We start from the raw sequence: 20,200 nt of genomic DNA, 5'->3' as shown, positions 1-20,200 counted from the left end.
GGATGTTGCCTTTTATTAGAAATGATTATGACACAATTTTTAAAATGAGCTGCTATTAATAGGGCACAGTTCTTGCACAGTAAATTCAAAGAAAATGAAAAAAAACAGTTAACATATGAAAAAATCCAACAGGATAAAAATCATTTACATACTTAGAATTTGGTCCCAAGAAACGGTTCTATGGAGGTCTGAGGATTAATCAGGACCACTCCGAAAAGGATCGAATGAAAAGTTTTACTGGAGCTGGCCGCACTCCAAAAACACTCTCCAAAGCCCTCTGTGACACTGTGCCCTGTAACAATAACAGGCAGGCCACCCCGGCCTAGTCAAGAATGGGTGTCATGTAACACTAACAGGCAGGACACCCCCCTCCCCTGTCAGAAATGGAAAATCTTTAAAGTGCAGCCTGCCCAGGATGTTTACGCTCCAAGAAGCAGCCTAGCCTACCTACAGTATCGTTTGGCAGACCACTGGGGACAAACTGACCTTAAATGTAAACTTACTTTGTTACACTTAAAAACTGTTTTGTTTCACTTTTCTGAGAATGCTTTGCCAGTTTCACACAAGAACTGGCCTTCCCCCTCCCCTTGCTTGGCAAGACGCCCCACAAGGAAGTATAATAACTTCCCTTTGAAGCTGTTCGGGGCTCTCCCCTTACAGACTGAGCCTGCCTCAGTTGCTGGTGAGAGCCCAGATTCAAATTTGTCTGAATAAAGCCTTACCCTTTCCATCTCTGTTTCAGTGAGTGGACTGGGGAGGGTCTCGCTAGCTAAAACCCTCTGCCTGAGGGTCAAGTTACCTACAACTTTGCTTCCTGGTCAGAAGGCATTCAATGAGGTTTACTCTACATGGGACTCTGCAATTCCAGTGAGGACTCAGTCTGTGTGGGGATCTGGGGCCGTCACTGCTAGGGTACCGTTTTTCAAAGAAAGGTGCTGAGAAGTTAAGCTCTAACACAGACCTCGGTCAGCAGTGGAGAGGCCTGATGACTGCAAGGCTGGCCTCTCCTTTCGGTAAAGGCCATTCCGGGGTCCCCTGCTCTCGTGCCCAAGACCTGACGTGGAGGGAAAGGGCCCAGGCAAGAACCCGCCCCAATCGCACCTTTCTGGAGCCAGGGGTGAGGGTGCAGGAGGAGCTCTGAGCAAGAAAAGCGACCAGCGGTCTCCAGACCCAAGTGAGGCCTGCACCCAATTCAGAAAGGGTTTCACCGGAAATGTCCCAGGGGGTCGCGGCGACCTAATACACTGACCGACAGAGTGCAGGAAGCGTAAAGTCCGCGGGAAGCCGGACACAGCTGGGGACGCCAGGCCTTGCGGGGATTCCGCGCCCGGGATCCGCACAGAAACGCAGAAACTCACCCACTGGTAGAAACTCCTGGGGCGCTCACTGGGCTCCTTCTCAGGCAGAGGAAGTGGGGTCAGCAGGAAATTGCATCACCTGGAAGGGGGTGGGGTGGTGTCTGAGCGAAGGGGCGTGGCCTGGAGATAATGAGGGCGACCTGGAGGGAGGGGCCTGGAGGTGAGGCTCAGGGCCTGGAGTGGCAATGGATTCCTTCTCAGTGGTTTCCTCTTAGTCTGGAAACCCTGCTGAAACGTGTTCTCTTTGGGTGACCCTACTTGCATTTGAAGCGCGTTTGCGTGTGTTTTGTGAGTTTGAGCAGGGCTCTGTAGACCGTTGTTGGACATAAAGGCTAATGTCGGACTTATGGGCTTGGACTGACCTGGGTAGGGATACTTTCTTAATGTACACTTAACTCTTATATAAAACTCTCTCTTATATACATATGAGTTTATGAGGATTTGTTTCTCTAGTCTACCCAGACTAACACAGTGCTCTCCTGTCAGGTCTGATTCACTGACCTTATGCTCACAGATTGACACACTGCCAAGTCCTGCATCATCCCGAACATTGTGGCTCAGTCTGAGCCTATTGTTGTAGCCAATGTGTCCATTCATCTTCTTGGGGGTTTTCCTCTTTGAGTTGCTTTACAGCTTTTCCGTCCATGTTGTCCTTTTCCAGGGACTTTCTCTCTCAAGAGCATGTCCAAGGTACATAAGACAAAGTCTTGCCATCCTTGAACCCAAAGAGCATCTGTTTGTTATTCTGGAAATCCATAGTACTAGCAGCATCTTTTACTAGTACCTTCATTCACCTGAGCATAATGAGCCCACTAAATTCAGTTTGAATCTCCATGCTTTCAGCCTTGATGGCTTATTTCTGACCCCTGACCTGCAATGTAAAAAAGGTCATGTAAATTTCTGAAGGGTGTTGGTGAGTCTCTTCTGAATGGAAGAGGAGAGACTTACTCATTATAGCACTTTCTCTGGAGCTTACGTATCCTGGATTGCGTTTGACAGATATTGGAGTAGTAGGCTAACATTTAATGATTCACATCTGGAAAAGAGAAGGTTGTGATTCAATCCTGTTGGGTTTTAAAATTTCATTGTTGTCCCCATCCTAATCATGGTCCTTTGCTTCCTCTGGAAGTCAAACCTGAGGCCGTGTTTAGTTAACCTGCCACCAGCCATGATTTTGTGAGCCCCCTCTCCCCATCAACACTTTATTTTTCCTTGTTAAGAGAGCAAAAGAGCTCTCTTCAAACAAGGAAAGGCTTTTACAAAAGATGCAGGCAAGTTTCCAACTCTTTTTTAGTTATATACGATTACTGTTTATTTTGAACTGAGTGTTTAAATCAGCATAGCTCAGGAAACCTCCAGTCATCCTCCTTCCTTCCTCCCAGTTACTCTCACAACAGCAGTGAGGAAGAGCATTCATTCTCACCCCCAATATTAAAAAACAAAATAAATTAAAACGTTTCAAAGTACTCAATCTTTTTTCTAAAGTAATAAATATCAAACAATTGGAGTTTTCTTGGAAGTGTCAGGATCTTTTGGAATTTAAACTCTGAAAAAGTTCTTCACTGCAGTACTTTGTGGATCCTTACAATTATTATTGTCCATTCCAGGATTGCGTGGTTCCTGCAATAAACTGTTTGATTATTAACTCAAACTCCAGTTTTGTCTTTGGAAGGAGGAAGAGAAAAAGGAAATACTATGTACATTTCTTGAGAAATGATATTTACCAATCACTGCCAAATTCCTTAAAAAAAAGAAAGAACGAGAGGGAGAAAAGGAACAATAACAATGGACTTACCATCTCTGGGAAAAGTTATCTTTATGCCTTCAATAACTAAATTTTTGTGGCAAGATTCTATTTGTTGTAAATATAATAAATAGCTAGAGGGAATCTGACAACAGAGGAAGAACAACCATGAACATTGAACAATCTATTTGAGCCCATTCCCCAACCTGCTTAACTTTGTGTAAAAGTGCAGATCCCACAGTTTGTCGAGCTTCCCCTTGAATATGGGATGTTGTCACAGAATGTCGGAATACCTCATTTATTGCCTAGAATTATTCTGCATTTTCTTTCCTGAGACTCTGCCTCTGTTGAGTCCTTTCCTCAGAAAAATATCCCTTTACACCACATACATATCAGTTTTCACTATCCCTGGCCAGGCTAGCATGTCCACCTTCAGGTCACAGATCACATGGAAGAGAAGAACTTTGTTCAAGGAACCAAAAGTCACCATAGATACGTCACCAGACCAAATAAGACAACATTTGGAACCAAGAACTACAAAGACCCTATCTTGTAAAGAATCATAACCCCACCCTAATTTGTATTCACTGACCATCCCTGTGAAATGTGTTAAACATTCATCATCCTATACGTTACATCCTATAAATACCAATTTATTGGTATAGTTGCCTAAAACTGTAAACTTGGTCCACTGTCTTCTTCGGGAGCTTACCTTGGGGAATCTTCCTGCTCAGTCCTTGCTCGCTCCAAGGAAAGCAGACCCCTGTCACTGTCATGCAGCTCCTGTCTTTGTTTCTCAGCAAGAGTCAGGTTGGTACCATGTCACACATTTCTTTTTTAAAAAAATTGTTTTATCAGGGGCTCCTACAACTCTTATCACAATCCATATATACATCAGTTGTGTAAAGTACATTTGTACAGTCATTGTCCTCATCATTCTCACAACACTTGCTCTCCTCCTAAGCCCCTGACATCAGCTCCTCATTTTTCCCCTCCCTACCCACCACCTTCCCTCATGAACCCTTGATAATTTATAAATTATTATTTTGTCATATCTTTCCCTGTCTGACTTCTCCCTTCACCCACTTTTCTGTCGTCCATCCCCCAGGGAGGATGTCACATGTAGATCCTTGTATTCGGCTCCCCCTTTCCTGCATGCTTTTCACACATTTCTTTTTCCTGAGTGCTTTTCAACATAAAATTATAATTTATCTTCTAGAGTCGCTATGAGTCAGAATCAGCTGTATGGCAGTGAACTTCACGTTGGTTTTATCCCAAAGAAGATGATGGGGTCATCCTTTCGCTTTTCAGTGTCTGAGAAGGCTAGGAACATCTGTACTTTATTCCATGGGCTTCTAATATGCAAAGTACCTCATCCATTTCCAGGTGAAATTTCAAGCATAGTGAAAAATGTTACATCACGAGCAGAGTTCTGTAGGATCCCTGACCTTGTCCATAAGTCATGAATTTCCTGTGGAAAGTCTTGTGCCTAGTGGTCACTTCTCACTAGTCGTGTCAAGATTCCAAAAATAGGTTGCCATAGGATTCCATTACTTGTCATCAGTGATTATTTTCCCTTTTCCCGGTTGTCCAAGATTTGGACCCAGGAGTGATGAATCCCTCACAGATCCTCTCCCTAAGCTTCACGGTGCCTGATGACTCCATGTTGCCAGAGCTGGAACTCCCAAAACCTGCAGAAGAGGTTTTAGTAGTTTGTGAGCGATATATTCTAGTAGAAGAAACCCCACCCATCCATAAGGAAGTGATGCTCAAGCTCCAGAATGCCCACCAAGCAGTTCTCGCTGCAGCTGAGCACAATGACCCCGAGGCCACAGCGGTCCATTGCTGTGTGAGAGCAACAGTGAGAGGACTCAGTGCCGTCACAAACACAATGTCCCTGACATAATGACAGTGATCTATAGGGATCACATGGTTTTAGAAAACACAGGGATAAGACTTCTGGAGCCAGAGCAATGGGGAGGCACAGGACCATCTTGCCAACCTCTAGGGTTTCCGTTCCCTCCAAAATATTTGCTCCAATAATGACCTCTTCCTTAATATTTATAAAAAACCCCAAAGATATTGTAATTTTCATTAATTTGTAGATTTTATTCATACACTAAATCACATGTGTGCAAGTATACCTTTTTTATGTATAAATGCTGTTTGCCTCATTGGTAGCTATGGCATGTATTTAAGGATTTTATATCCTGGATTGGTGTATGGGACTGAATGAACATGAAAGCACCCAATTCATAGAAACCCTATAAGACCCTGTGGATTGCCAAGATTGTAATAGTTTAAGCTGCAAAGAACTATGCCTGATTTCTCTACAACAGTAGAAAACTGGATAATTTTAATTGCCCTTTCATGGGCCCATATTTTTCTATAATTTCCAAGTTCCACAAATTTGAAAGTTCTGTGGGTACATTGATTAAATTACTGACCAAATATCACTTCATGATTTGGAGCAGTGGGACAAAAAGAAAAACAACATATCGTGGATTATAGAGCCCAAGCCAAGTTTTTTTTTCAATGTGGAAGGAAACTGCCAACTTATATGGATAATTTGCAGCACGTGATTAAAAACGTCGTCTACAAAGGGATACTCCAGGAGTTATATAATCATTTACCAATTTGAGGATTAAGAATGTAGGAGTGGAGTCTAGCCTGTCAATCAGATCATAGCCAATGAGGCTTCTGTGTGGGCATGGCCTTCTCATGGGAATTCTGGGAAATCCAGTATTTCCTCCTTTGAGGCAGGAAAGACTCTCTCTCACTACTTCACACTTTGGGAGACATAGCAGCTGAGAGGACACATGAACCCATCCTGTGCAGCCCTGGGCACTGGGGAAGTCATTGGGAGACCCCTGCCAGAGCTGAGATGTTTCCAATGACACTGGATGCAAACACTTGCTACCCACTGGCCTGTGATCTTCTACGTTCGGCATCATTGCATGTGTTTCGTGAGTCTAAAGAGACTTTATAGATTGCTGTTGGACATATAGGCTAATATCAGACTTATGGACTTGATCTGGACTGGGCTGGGCCATTTTCTCAATGTTCAATTGTTCTTGTATATAAATCTACTTCTTATACACACAGAGATGAAAGTGACCTGGACTGAAAAAAAGAAAAGAAAGAAAGTGACCTGGACTAATGTGCAGAGATACACGCAGTCAGAATCTTATGTTGTTCAGACACCCACCAACCCCAGATGCCATGAGATGACAGGCAGTCTGCTGCAGTGACCAGGATCAAAAGATTACATTCCAGCCTACATGGGAGAAAATACTCAATTCAGTGATCTCCAACTGGCAACTGGGAGACTGTCCTGTGCTTGAATCTCTGGATATTGACTAAACCTCTGTGTTGTTTTTGTAACCTTGCCATTACTTATCCCTTCAGCAGAATCTTCTCAAAAGAAGCCATTTGAGTACCACTCTTTAATTGTATTTCAACCTTAAAAAATTAGAATATATTAGAGATTATACTGTGGTTACAAGTAAGAAGGAAAATACATGAGGTCAACTCTTAGTCTGGAACTTTTTGCAAACACTGATATGAGGGATAGACATGAAGGAGAAATCTAAATGGGAAATAAGCTTTAAAATGGCACTTTCAGAGATAGTGTCACTGCTTGCATTGTCAAAACTATGAATAATTTTCCAAACTGGATCAATCTGTGAGCTTGGTTAATTAATTCAAGGTGAGTTCTCTGAGCAGTTATTCAGTGGCCATGCACAGACCACAACTCGAGAGACTGAGCAGGAATATTCAGACTTCACAAGCACCCATTTCACCTGGGGTAAGGCCACTTCAGTGGCCATGACAAGCCCTAAATGTGGAGGTAACATTCCACCCTTGGTCTGTGAAAGCCAGCACATCTTCAGGCAGTGCTGTAACTCCTCTGCAAAAGCAGAGTTGTGGTCAAAGACGCTATTGCTCTGTGTTCTCCTGTGCCTGGTGACAGTTCACCAAGGTGAGGGTCTCAGATATCAAAGCTGGTTTATGGGGCCTGTGGTGAGTGCATGTGACTGACAGGGACTTATTCTCTTTATTTCTAGGTGTACTGTCCCAGGTGCTGCTTCAGGAGTCTTTTCTAGGTCTGGTCAAGCACAGCCTATTGTTCTCCCTCACCTGTATGGTCTCTGGTTACTCCATCACCAGTAGCTACTGCTGGAGCTGGCCCTTGGGGAAGAGTCTGCAGTGGTGGGGCCCCATATGCTATGGTGGTGATACATAGTATCACTCATCCTTCAGAAGTCCACTCTCTAATCACCAAAGACAATTACAAGAACCAGTTCTCCCTTTTGCTGAGTTCCCTGACTGTACATAACACAGCCCTGTGTTATTGTGCAAGGTACACATCCATTGTGGGGACTCAATGTGAGCCCAGACACAAACTTCCCCTGAAAGGGAGGCAAAGAGCAGCAGGAGGCACTAAAGACCCAAAACATCACAGGTCCCCACCCTAGACAGGCACCGAAGAGCGGTCGGGAGGATTTCCTGTTGGAGTCTGCATGTTCTCTAACTGGCTCTCAGCAACTCCAGGGACAGATTTCACTATTCATTTCTTCCCTACATTTTCTAATCATCACTGCTAACTTGAAAGTAGGAACTAGTAAACTCTGTTTGCAGTAGAAATATTAACATGACTCTGACCCTTAATTATCTTTCTATATGACCCATTTTATTTTTATTTTTGACAAGCAGATTATCTTTCTCATTCTCATCCTACATGTCACGTAAAAACGTCTAACAATGAATGGAAACACAGGCAGGTAAACACTCATGAGTGCAATGCATTGTTTAAAATTACTTGAGCTTAAAGGGTGACATTGATCTAAAGTGTTTATATTCCAGACCTGTTGTGAAGGCATTGTTTATTTGTTTTTGCCATTATTTTTGGACTTGTATGTAAGAATAGATGTTTTTCTTTTCTTAAAAATCATTTTATTGGGGGCTTGTACAACCCTTATCACAATCTGAACATCCATCTATTGTGTCAAGCACATTTTTATATTTGTTGCCATCATCATTTTCAAAATCTTTTCTTTCTACTTGAGGCCGTGGTATCAGCTTCTCATTTCCCCCTCTCACTCCGCCAACCCCCTCCCTCATGAACCCTTAATAATTTATAAATTATTATTACTTTGACATGTCTTACACTGACTGATGTTTCCCTTTACTCACTTTTCTCTTGTTAGTCCCCTGGGAGGGGGTTATAGGTAGATCATTGTGATTGGTTCCCCGTCTCTTCCTACCTTCACCTTCCCCTCTTAGTATGGCTACTCTCAATATTGATCTGTGGGGTTTATCTGCCCTGGATTCTCTGTGTTTCCAGCTCTTACCTGTACCCATGTACTTGCTCTGGTCAAGCCAGATTTGTAAGGTAGAATTGGGGTCATCATATGGCGGAGGGGGGAAGAGAGAAAAATTTTTATGTTTCATTGGTGCTATACTGCACCCTGACTGGCTTGTCTGCTCCCAGCGACCCTTCTGTAAGGGGTTGTCCAGTTGGCTAGAGATGGGCTTTGGGTTTCTACTTTGCACTCCACCGCAGTCACAATGATATGATTTTTGTTCTTTGATGCCTGATACCTGATCCCTTTGACACCTTGTGATCACACAGGCTGGTGTGCTTCTTCCATGTGGACTTTGTTGCTTCTCATCTAGATGGTCACTTGCTTATCTTCAGGCCTTCAAGATCTCAGATGCTATATCTTTTGATAGCCAGGCAACATCTGCTCTCTTCACCACCTTTGCTTATGCACCCGATTTGTCTTCAGCAATCATGTTGGGAAGGTGAGCATCATGGAATGCCAATTTAATAGAACAAAGTGTTCTTACATTGAGGGAGTACTTGAGTAGAGCTCCAATGTCCATCTGCTACCTTAATACTAAACCTATAAATATACGTACATAGATCTATTTCCCTATCATCATAAATATATTTACATATGTACATGCCTGTATTTAGACATCTATAAATGACCTTTGCCTCCTAGCCCTTTCTTCTATTTCCTTTTACTTTCCTCTTGTCCCACTATCATGCTCAGCCTTCATTTGGGTTTCAGTAATTCTTCTCGGTTACATTGCTTGATCAAGCCCTACACCCTCAATGCCATCGATTTTAGATAACTTCTTGTTCCTTTGTCCCTGGCATTGATAACACCCATTTTCAATCCCTATGTCCCTCCTTATGTCCCTCCCTATGTCCCTCCCCTGGTATCATCGTTCCTGTTGTTTTCTCCTCCAGATTAGATGGTTTTCCTTAAAAAGTATAATTCAGTGCCACTTCACTTATGGGTAATGTTTCTTTAATAAACACTACATACACAAAATTTTGTATCTTATTTCTTCTTACGTGAACTTCTGGTAGTTTTTTTACCTTGCGGCATTGCATTTAATTTGAACTATAAATTTACTAGTAAACATTTGTGTAATACTCTTTTTAAAATTAAACGTATTAGGACAAATTAACATAAGTACGTTCTTTTTATCTGTTTTTCCCACCCATCAGTCAGTTCTAGTATTGTTATGAAAACATTCCTTAGTTTTTTCTGGTGACTTGAATACTGCTTTGATTCTGGAAGTTATAATATTGTTGAATATTGGAGAATTTTAATGGCTTTCCTTTAGTAAGACAGTCTAGGAAGAACTCATGATGATTTCTCTTCAAAAATTAGCTAATGGAAACTTTATGGGTAGCAATAGAACATTATCCAGTATGCTGCTGGAAGTTGAGCCACAAGTTCAGAATATTTTCAAAATATAACCTGGAAAGTGCTGATTCCTCAAGGTAAAGACATCCTTGGTGACATGGATGGAGAAACGGTTTCAGGACTTTCATTGCTGATGTGATAGGACTAAAGTGAGAAGCTGTAGTATGCATGACAAAATTATGGGCATTCCGTAGGCTTAGAGAAATACCAGAAAGAATGACCCACTCAGGGATCAGTCTCTGGGACATCAAGGTTAGTTGGCACAAAGAAGTCCACAGAGACAATGAGGTAAATTCTACATTATTGAACAGTGATAGAAGTCTTCAGAACTTGTGAGGATTCTTTTAAGGTGCAGCCATTCACCTGTCTCTTCCCCCGAACAAATAAGAGTCGAGGTGACCACAGACTAAATCCAATGGAATAGCGTGGAAACACTAAATCCAATGAAATAATGCGCCATACAGAAATCAGCCTACAAAATCCTGAGGCCAGAAGAAGATGCCATCTGCCTACCATTATCGACCAATCTAAGAGGGGTCATGAGAAATAAATAAATAAGCAAAGGGGTATAGGTTCTACCATCACATTAGTGATGGGTTAAGTAAATGTTTGGTCAATTATAGCAGGCTAATTTTTAAGTTAATCATATTTTATGGCCCACAAATAATGTCATAAATATAAAAATGGCCCTTGGAAGGATAAAACAAAATCAACATTTCCCTACCCTTACCTTAGGAGGCCTGGATAAAGTGGTGAAATATGTAGAACACCATTTTAAAAAGACAGGGCTTACTGGTTGGATAGAGACTAGTGGAATCCGTGAGCGATTAGACTTCAGTAACCCTTCAGGCTTGGGACAATACTTATTCCAGTTGTTCAATGTTTCACTGAACTGTAGATAGCATGGTGAGAAAAAAAAACACAAGGGAGCACACACTCAGGATGATTGACCATTTGAAAAAAAATGGCAGCATTTATCCAAGTACAAAATACTCTGCCAGAAGAAGTAGTAAAAACAAAGTAATACAAATTGGAAACCAGGGGGTAAGTGGGAGAAGTGCTATTGTATTATGGGGATTGCAATCCATGACATATAAGAAAATGGGTATGGATTGTTGAGAGGAAAGCAGATTTGCTCTGTTAACATTCATCCAAGTCAAGGTAAAAACTAAATAACATAAGATGCTAAAGAAATTAATGTCTATAAAATAAGACTATGGAATTATGAAGTATGCTTCCAATACACTTGGAATTTTCATAAATCACTAGAATGCTGAATATTGATATCTTGAGTATGCAAAACTTTAAATGGATTGATGTTTTGGGAATCCATAAATCTATGGTTTACTGTTTCTGGAATGAAAAATTGAAGAAAAAATGATCTTGTAGTCATTGTCCAAATCATTTCATCCTGAAATACAACGTTCAAAGTCAGTGAAAGGTTAATATCCATAGACTGCCAAAGAAGACTAATTTAAAGTTTACTGAAGTTTAAGATGAAAAAATGAAAATTTTTAATGAACTGCTGCATTCTAATATTTAATCACATGAAAAATCAGGAGTCACTATAATTTCCATTAGTGATTGAAATACAAAGTTTTAAAAAAGTTGTCACAAAGATTCAAAAGTTTCAAAATGCAACTTTGTTGATTGAATTTTAGGGATTGCATGATAGATAGAATTCTTCATGACAAGTAATTTATTAATCACAAGCCTTACTTTTAAATACTCCACCACATGAATATGCAAATAATCAGAGATCTACTAGATCAAATATGAGTATGTTGTGTTTCCCGAAGGATCATTTAACTAGCATACCCTCCCCGACAGAAACTCTGAGGAGACAGCTCTCACACCATGGACTGGATCTTGAGAATCCTCTTCTTGGTGGTGGCAGCTACCGGGCAAGAAGTCACCGGTCTCAGGGAGGAGGAAGTGGTTGTAGCTACTCTAGATTGATTTTGTCCACCTGTCTTCACTCAACAGGCAGTGACTCTGAGGTCCAGCTGGTCCAATCTGGTGCTGGATTGAAGAAGCGGGGTGCTTCAGTGAAGATCTCCTGCAAAAATTCTGGACACTCACTCACCAGTTACCTTATTGGCTGCGTGAGGCAGACCCCTGGACACAGGTTTGAGTGGATGGGAGAGATCTTCACTAGTAATGATGGAACAAGATACCCACCAAAGTTCCAGGGCAGAGTCACCATGACCAGGGAAACAGTCATAAGCACAGCCTGCATGGAGCTGAATGGTCTGAGTTCTGAGTTCTGAGTATTGTATGAAGGCACTCAGTGAGATAACCCAGTGAGACAGCTGTGCTGGGCTCACAGAAGATAGTCCACCAAGGTACAGGCTGCCAAATTTTTCAGTTGGGTAATCAAGAGGACAAAAAGAAAAAACAAACATGTATTTACTTAAGTTGTTTGAGACAGTTCCCAATGCATGTCGCCCAAAATAAAAATTTAGGGAGGCGGGAGGGGGACAAAGGTCCCTTACAGATTTATTTATTTTCCCATTGGGAAGAAGAGCCTAGGATCCAGTTGGAGCCAGTGAGCTTGGTAGCAAAGCAGATTCTGTATGCAAGGGTTTATTCCAAATAAAATGTATACGCATATGATTGGTTAATCAGTGGATTGCTGCAAACAAGTTCTCTAAGCAATACAGTTGTCTTAGTTTCCTTAGAGAGTCTTTAAAAAGAAAGAAAGAATGAAAAGCACGGTCTGTGTTTTGTACTGTGTGGAAGAAAAGTATTTTGAACCGAAGGCTATTATCGCGTATTTAAGAAACTCAAGGGGACATGAAACTTTGGCTGCTCGATATAAAATGGTGGTTTTTAGATGAATTGAGCATTTTAAGGAAGGTCTTGAAGATCTCAAAGATAGATTCCAAGTAGAGGTCAGATCAGAAGTTTATGGATAATGGTGGGACTGCTTTTATTTTTGTTTGTTTACTTATTGTTGTACAGGTTTTATATTGTGTCATTTCTGGGTGGGCATATGGTTGTCATGGGGCTAAGGATTAATCCTGCTAAGAAAACTGAAAATTGCATTGGTAAGAAAAATGTCAATGATGATTGACTTTACATAACAACACAAAACATGTCAATGCTTTGAGAGTAGTAAAGGTTATCCTAGGAAATTTTATTGTAAAAGACTCTGCCATGTTGGGTGAGTTGAAAACTGTCCAAATACCTATTATTAGGAGACTGGATAAATAAACTCTGATACATACACATAGTGGAATATCATGCATTTCTGAAAAACAGGGATGGATGGCATTATGAAACACCACATGATGTGAAGGGACTTGGAAACCATTATGCTGAATGCAATTAGTTGATCACAAAAGGACAAATATAGTATGTGTCCACTATTGTTTGCTAAACACCAAGATGAAGGAAGGCTTTTACCCTCAGGCTGTGCAATATTCTGAGCTGGTCTCCCAAGCAACAAGGTAGAGAGCCTGCCAAGTGCTCATGGAACATAAATCACCTGCTTTATATGTACGTGTTAAAAATCTCTCTGACAGAGGATATTTAATCTAAACTGGGGTCAGATTTTTAAGCAGGGGCTAGAAGAACATTCAGTTGCTGCCATACAACATTGTACTAAGGTCACTCAGAATCAGTAGACACATCTACAATACTGGATTGAGACTATACTTGTGTAGTCTTGGGATCCAATCCCAGTAGCCACAAAGTCAAGGGAACAGAAAACAATATTGGCTAAATGTGTGTTAGAAACATCTGCAACTTAAATGGTCTTGAATAGAAATTATATGACTTTGACTACAAAGGATTATCTTCTGAAGTGACTGCTGGCATTGGAGCCTCTGCTCATTTGGTTAACTTTGCAGTGGTTCTCAACCTGTGGATCATGACCTCTTTGGCGGATCGAACGACCCTTTCACAGGGGTCACTTAAGACCATCGGAAAACACGTTATGATTTACATTATGATTCATAACAGTAGCAAAATTACAGTGATGATGTAGCAACAAAATAATTTTATGGTTGGGGTCAGCAACATCATGAGGAACTGTATTAAAGGTCGTGGCATTAGGAAGGTTGTGAACCACTGCTTTACAGGAGCACATCAAGTAGTGGGAATTTCTTTAAATAAAAAATACTATGGAACAAAAGGTCCTGTTCCAGGCTATTCTGTTCCAGCAGTAGTACATAGCTTTATAACAGCGTGGGGGAAAGACCATGAAAAAGATGCATTAAAAATCAGAGTAACGCAGTTTTCATCAGTGCCTGTATTTGCGGTCGGCGATAGCTATGACATTTTTAATGCATGTCAGAAAATATGGGGTGACGATTTCAGACATGTAATAATATCAAGAAGTACAGATGTGCCACTAAAAATCAGACCTGACTCTGGAAATCCTTTGACATTGTATTGAAGGTTTGGGATATTTAATTTCGTTCCATGTTATAGAGAATTCAAAGGGTTACAAGTTACTGCCACCTTACCTAAGAGTTATTTAAGAGAATGGAATAGATATTAATACCTTTTTTTTTTCCTCTTTTCTTTTTTTACATTTTATTAGGGACTCATACAACTCTTATTACAATGCATACATATACATACATCAATTGTATAAAGCACATCCATATAGATAGTATATTTCTTTTAACATAATTTTTTTTAACAATTTATTGGGGCTGATACAATTCTTTTCACAGTTCATACATATACATACATCAATTGTATAAAGCACATCTGTACAGTCTTTGGCCTAATCATTTTTTTCTCTTTTCTTCTTTTACATTTTATTAGGGACTCCAACAGCTCTTACCACAATCCATACATATACATACATCAATTGTATAAAGCACATCCATACATTCCCTGCCCCAATCATTCTCAAGGCATTTGCTCTCCACTTAAGCCCCTTGCATCAGGTCCTCTTTTTTCCCCCCCCTCCCTCCCCTTTCCCCCCTCCCTCATATGACCTTGGTAATTTATACCTCGTTATTTTGTCATATCTTGCCCTATTCGGGGTCTCCCTACCCCCCTTCTCTTCTGTCCCTCTCCCAGGGAAGAGGTCACATGTGGCTCCTTGTAATCAGTTCCCCCTTTCCAACCCACTCACCCTCCACTCTCCCAGCATCGTCCCTCACGCCCTTGGTCCTGAAGGTATCATCCACCCTGGATTCCCTGTACCTCCAACCCTCATATGTACCAGTGTACAGCCTCTGTCCTATCCAGCCCTGCAAGGTAGAATTCGGATCATGGTAGTTGGGGGGAGGAAGCATCCAGGATCTGGGGGAAAGCTGTGTTCTTCATCGATACTACCTCACACCCTAATTAACCCATCTCCTCTCCTAAGCCCCTCTATGAGGGGATCTCCATTGGCCGACACTTGGGCCTTGGGTCTCCACTCTGCACTTCCCCCTTCATTTAATATAATATATATATACACATACATATATACATATACACATATATACACATACATACACACACTTATATCTTTTTTTTTTTTTTGCATGATGCCTTATATCTGGTCCCTTGGGCACCTCGTGATCGCACTGGCCGGTGCGCTTCTTCCATGTGGGCTTATTTGTTTCTGAGCGAGATGGCCGCTTGTTCACCTTCAAGCCTTTAAGACCCCAGACACTATCTCTTTTGATAGCCGGGCACCATCAGCTTTCTTCACCACATTTGCTTGTGCACCCATTTGTCTTCAGCGATCCTATCATGGAGGTGTGTAGTCTATGATATGATTTTTTGTTCTTTGATGCCTGGTAACTGATCCCTTTGGGACCACTTGATCACACAGGCTGGTGTGTTCATCCATGTGGACTTTGTTGCTTCTGAGCTAGATGGCCGCTTGTTTATCTTCAAGCCTTTAAGACCCCAGTCACTATCTCTTTTGATAGCCGGGCACCATCAGCTTTCTTCACCACATTTACTTGTTCACCCACTTTGGCTCCAGCCGTTGTGTCGGGAGAGTGAGCATCATAGAGTTCCAATTTAATAAAAGAAGGTATTCATGCATAGAGGGAGTGTTTGAGTAGAGGCCCAAGGTCCTTCCGCCACCTTAATACTTGACCTATAAATATCGACACAAAGATCTATTTCCCCAACCTCCTATATATATTTGCATGTACATGTCTTTGTCTAGACCTCCATGAATGCCCTTTGACTCCTAGCTCTTTCCTCCATCTCCCTTGACCTTCCTCCTGCCCTACTACCATGCTTCATCGCCACCTGGGCTAGAGTATACCTCACCACATGCACAAGATATTAATACCTTATAAGCAAATTGTATAAGGGGTGAAAGGAAAAAAGGGGAGTATTGAAAATATTTCCTTTGTTTCTGGTGGAACTTTGCTACAGAAGTTAACAAGAAATCTCTTAAAATATTCCTTCAAGTGTAGTTATGTGGCAGCTTATGTATTTAAATCTATAGTTCTATTGGATCAAACATAATTGTACAATTACTGCTATTATCAACTTCGATACCTTCATATCAGCTCCCCCTATCCACTCCCGCCCCAACCCTGGAACCACCCCCCCTGCAGAACCCTCAATATCTATCTATCTATCTATCTATCTATCTATTTTTTGCTGTAACTTCCACCACCCCTTGCATCCTATCACCTGAAATTCTGATGTTTGTTCCCTTTGAGTGGTCTCATACAGTCACCATTGCTGTTAGTTTCTCCCTCCCCCAACTCCACACTTCCCCAGAAAAGACCTGCATGGGACTTCAATGAACCAGAAGGTAGGGAGAGGCTCCGAATTTATCGCCAGGTTCTCAAGGCTGGTTTCTGAGTGGCAGCAAAAAAGCCGCCTAATTTGGCCAAGGTAGGTAATGTAAGGCAAGGTCCCCAGGAAAGTCCAGCTGCATTCTTAGAACGCATCATGGAAGCTTTTAGGCTGTATACCCCCATAAATCTGACATCAGAGGAAAGTAGGGCTGCAGTAATAATGGCTTTTATTAATCAAGGTGCATCAGATATCAAAAGAAAGTATAAAGGCTGGGAGAAAAACTTTGAAGGATTTGTTGGAAAGAAAGACAGCGGATGGAAGATCGATGGATCCAGGCAGGAGAAACTAGGAAGATGACTAGGGAAATTGCCCAAGTATTAGTGGCAGCTACTGCAAGTGAAGAGGGAGAACAAGGGAAGGCATTAATAGAAATGGGAGGCTAGACTAGGAAAAGATCAGTGCAGTTACTGCGAGGAAATAGAGTACTGGGCCAGAGATTGACTCAAAAAAGAGCTTTTGAAAGGAATGATATGGTGCTGGCATTGCCAGGAGGATGGACACCAGTTTGACAGGTGCCGCAATCTTCATAAGACAGCATGTCCCCTATTTTTATGCGGGGGAAAAAAAGGCAGAACCTAGAATGAGGAACTCGGGGTTCAGAATCCCTCCCTGAGCCTAGGGTACCATGATTGGTGGAGGGGAAAATGGTTGATTTCTTGGTTGACACAGAGGCAAAACACTCGGTCCTCACCCACGACAATGAAAAACTGTCGTCTCGTACCACCTGGGTGCAAGGTGTCACGGAGACCACCTGTTACCGATGGACTTCTACGCACAAAATGGACCTCAGAGTGGGTCAAGTAAGTCACTCGTTCATGCTCATCCCAAAGTGCCCAATGCCCCTGCTAGGAAGAGACATTTTAACCTAGTTAAATGCCCAAATATACTTTAAAACGAACAAGTCTGCTTGACGGATTCAAAAAGACACCTTTTAACTACTCCACACCACCAACCAGGATGAATATCAGTACTCACAGTAAAAAGAAAGATTCATAACTGCTAAAAGAAAAGAAATAAAGAATAAGACTGAGGTGATGCAGCCACTGGAAGCTGTAACACTGCCAAAAGCGGTGGCAGCTGTGCACACACCCGGCCATCAACAAGGAGACTCCATGGAAGCTAAGGGCAATCGTGCTGCAGACAAGGAGGTGCAAAAGGCTGCGGTCCAAGAAAAGGAAGGAGATGGACCTGGAGAACCAGGTGGGCAGGTATGCCTTGTTCCATTTTCTCTTCCAGGAAAGGGGTCCATTCCAATGTGCCTGGCTACACAGCTGAAGAACTGTGGGTCAAACAAGAGCTGTAAGCCCTAATAGAAGAGGGCTCGCCATGGCTAAAGGCCCAGGACAATCTTATCTTCCCCGCTGAGGTGGGACGCGAGATGCTGTACAATTTACATTGTACTACCCATTTAGGGGAAAAAAGATGCTACAATTGTTGCAAACTACAGTTCAAAGGCCAAGGACTGACTGCAGAACAGCTGGTGATCCCATGCCTTGTCTGCCAAGAATTGAAACCAGGTAAAATTATAAATATGCATCAAGGGGCTAGAGAAAGAAGTAAGCAACCTGGGCTACATTGGGGGGTGGATCTCACTGAGATCAAGCCAGGCAAATATGGTTACAAGTACTTGTTAGTCCTCGTTGAGACTTTTTCAGGTTGGGTAGAAGCTTTCCCAACTAAAAGAGAGACAGCCCTGATAATAGCAAAAAAAGGTGTTAAAAGAAATAGCTCCAAAATATGGAATGCCTCAAACAATTGAATCTGATAATGGGCCTGCTTTTGTAACTGAGGTCGTTCAAAATTTAGCTCAGGCTCTGGGGACAAATTGAAAACTGCATTGTGCATACAACCCAAAAAGCTCTGGGCAAGTAGAGAGAATGAACAGAACTTTAAAGTAGACTTTGACCAAATCAGCCTACGAGACTGGCGAAAACTAGGTGACTCTCCTGCCGTTTGCTATATTCCGTGTGCGGAATTCCCCCATGCTTGAATTAACACCTTTTAAAATTGTGTATGGTAAACCACCTCCCATTATCCCTAGAGCGTTCAATCCACCCTATGCAGGCCTCCTGAGATATTAGGGGCTATACAAGCCTTGCAGGCGATACAGGCCAATGTTTGACCCACCATTCAGGCTGTTTACCAAAATGCCATTGAGCAGGCAAATGCAGCTGCAAGTCAACATCAGCATTTGCCTGGAGATTGGGTCTGGGTTCGAAGGTTCCGTAGCAAAAATCTAGAAATCAAATGGAAGGGGCCTTATCAGGTTGTTTTAACCTCTCCTACAGCCTTAAAGGTGGAGGACAGGATAGCTGCCTGGTTTCACAAAAGCCATACCCGCCTAGTGGAGCCTCCGGAAAAGGTGTGGACGGTAACTCAGCATCCCACCAACCCCCTTTGGGTGTGCCTCAGTAGACCATCATGATCCTGTGGCTGGCAGCCCTCTGGGTGTTCCTCTCTGCGATTATCAAGGTAAACTGCGATTATAACCAACATGAACCTTGGATTCACACCTGGACTCTAAAAAATTTAGTCACCGGAGACATTCTGGCAACAGTAAGTAAGACACATCCAATATTTGCAATGCAGTATCCTGAAATATTTTTCAGCCTTGAACAGCTCTGGCAAGAAAGAAGGATTGGTCCCAGCCCCCGAGTGGCATGGCATGTCGGGTATAGCACACCTTTAAATAATAAACTGGTCATGAGGAAACAGGGGTTTCATGTGTGCCCTACGACCTGGCCTGAGGGCACTGACAGAGGAAAGTTGTGGGGACGTAGCCTGCAGCAGTTGTGGGGACGTAGCCAGGAAAGCATGATGGCCCTATTGTTCTGAATGGGCTTGTGTAACCACCAATGATGGTGACTGGAAATGGAGTTCTAAAGAAGACTCTGTGTCAATGAAATTTGTGTCAAGTAATAGTCCTGATGCCAATAATACCATAAAAATCACCATCCAGAGCCGGCATCATCACTGGGAGACCTTGATCCGAGGAATAACGTGGGCCTTCTGAAATAATAGCCACCCCAGTCCTAAAAGTCCTACATGCTGTAACATCAACGGCTGGTCCAGAACACACGCAGAACAGGGTTCATCTCAGTTCTCCTTTGTTTGATTTAATAGTATCAACGTATAATGCTTTAAACAGTACTAACCCAAATGCTACCAAAAGTTGTTGGCTTTGTTATAGTATAGAACCCCCATATTATGATGCCTTAGCTATAAACAGAACTTTGGTTCAGGAGGCCAATGCAAGGTGCGACTGGAATAGCCGTAAGAAAAAAAGTTTCACAATAGAAAATGTTCAAGGAATTGGAGCGTGTGTGGGAAAAACTCCAAAAAAATTATGAGGCCTCATGTATACATATCAATTCTCAGGTCAGCCAAAGCAATAAGTGGATAATTCCTACTAAAGGTAGTTTGTGGATATGCTCAAATTCCTACCCTTCCCCTTGCCTGTATACCAAGTTGTTACACTCCACTAATGCTACAGAATTCTGTGTAAATATAATTCTTTTCCCGTGGGTTATTTACCATTCGTGGGAAGATGGATGCTTACAATGGTCAAACCAGCACTACCAGAAGGTTAA

The 20,200-nt window shown here is 42.1% G+C and overlaps 1 pseudogene; it reads left to right on the top strand.

The window, feature by feature from the left end:
- Positions 1-4,765: 4,765 nt before the first annotated feature.
- LOC142427524 (nicotinamide phosphoribosyltransferase-like) overlaps positions 4,766-20,200 on the top strand; it is a 55,249-nt pseudogene continuing 39,814 nt past the window's right edge.

Source organism: Tenrec ecaudatus, chromosome 15, assembly GCF_050624435.1.
Source record: "Tenrec ecaudatus isolate mTenEca1 chromosome 15, mTenEca1.hap1, whole genome shotgun sequence".
NCBI lineage: Eukaryota > Metazoa > Chordata > Mammalia > Afrosoricida > Tenrecidae > Tenrec > Tenrec ecaudatus.
This window is presented reverse-complemented; position numbering and strand designations above follow the sequence as displayed.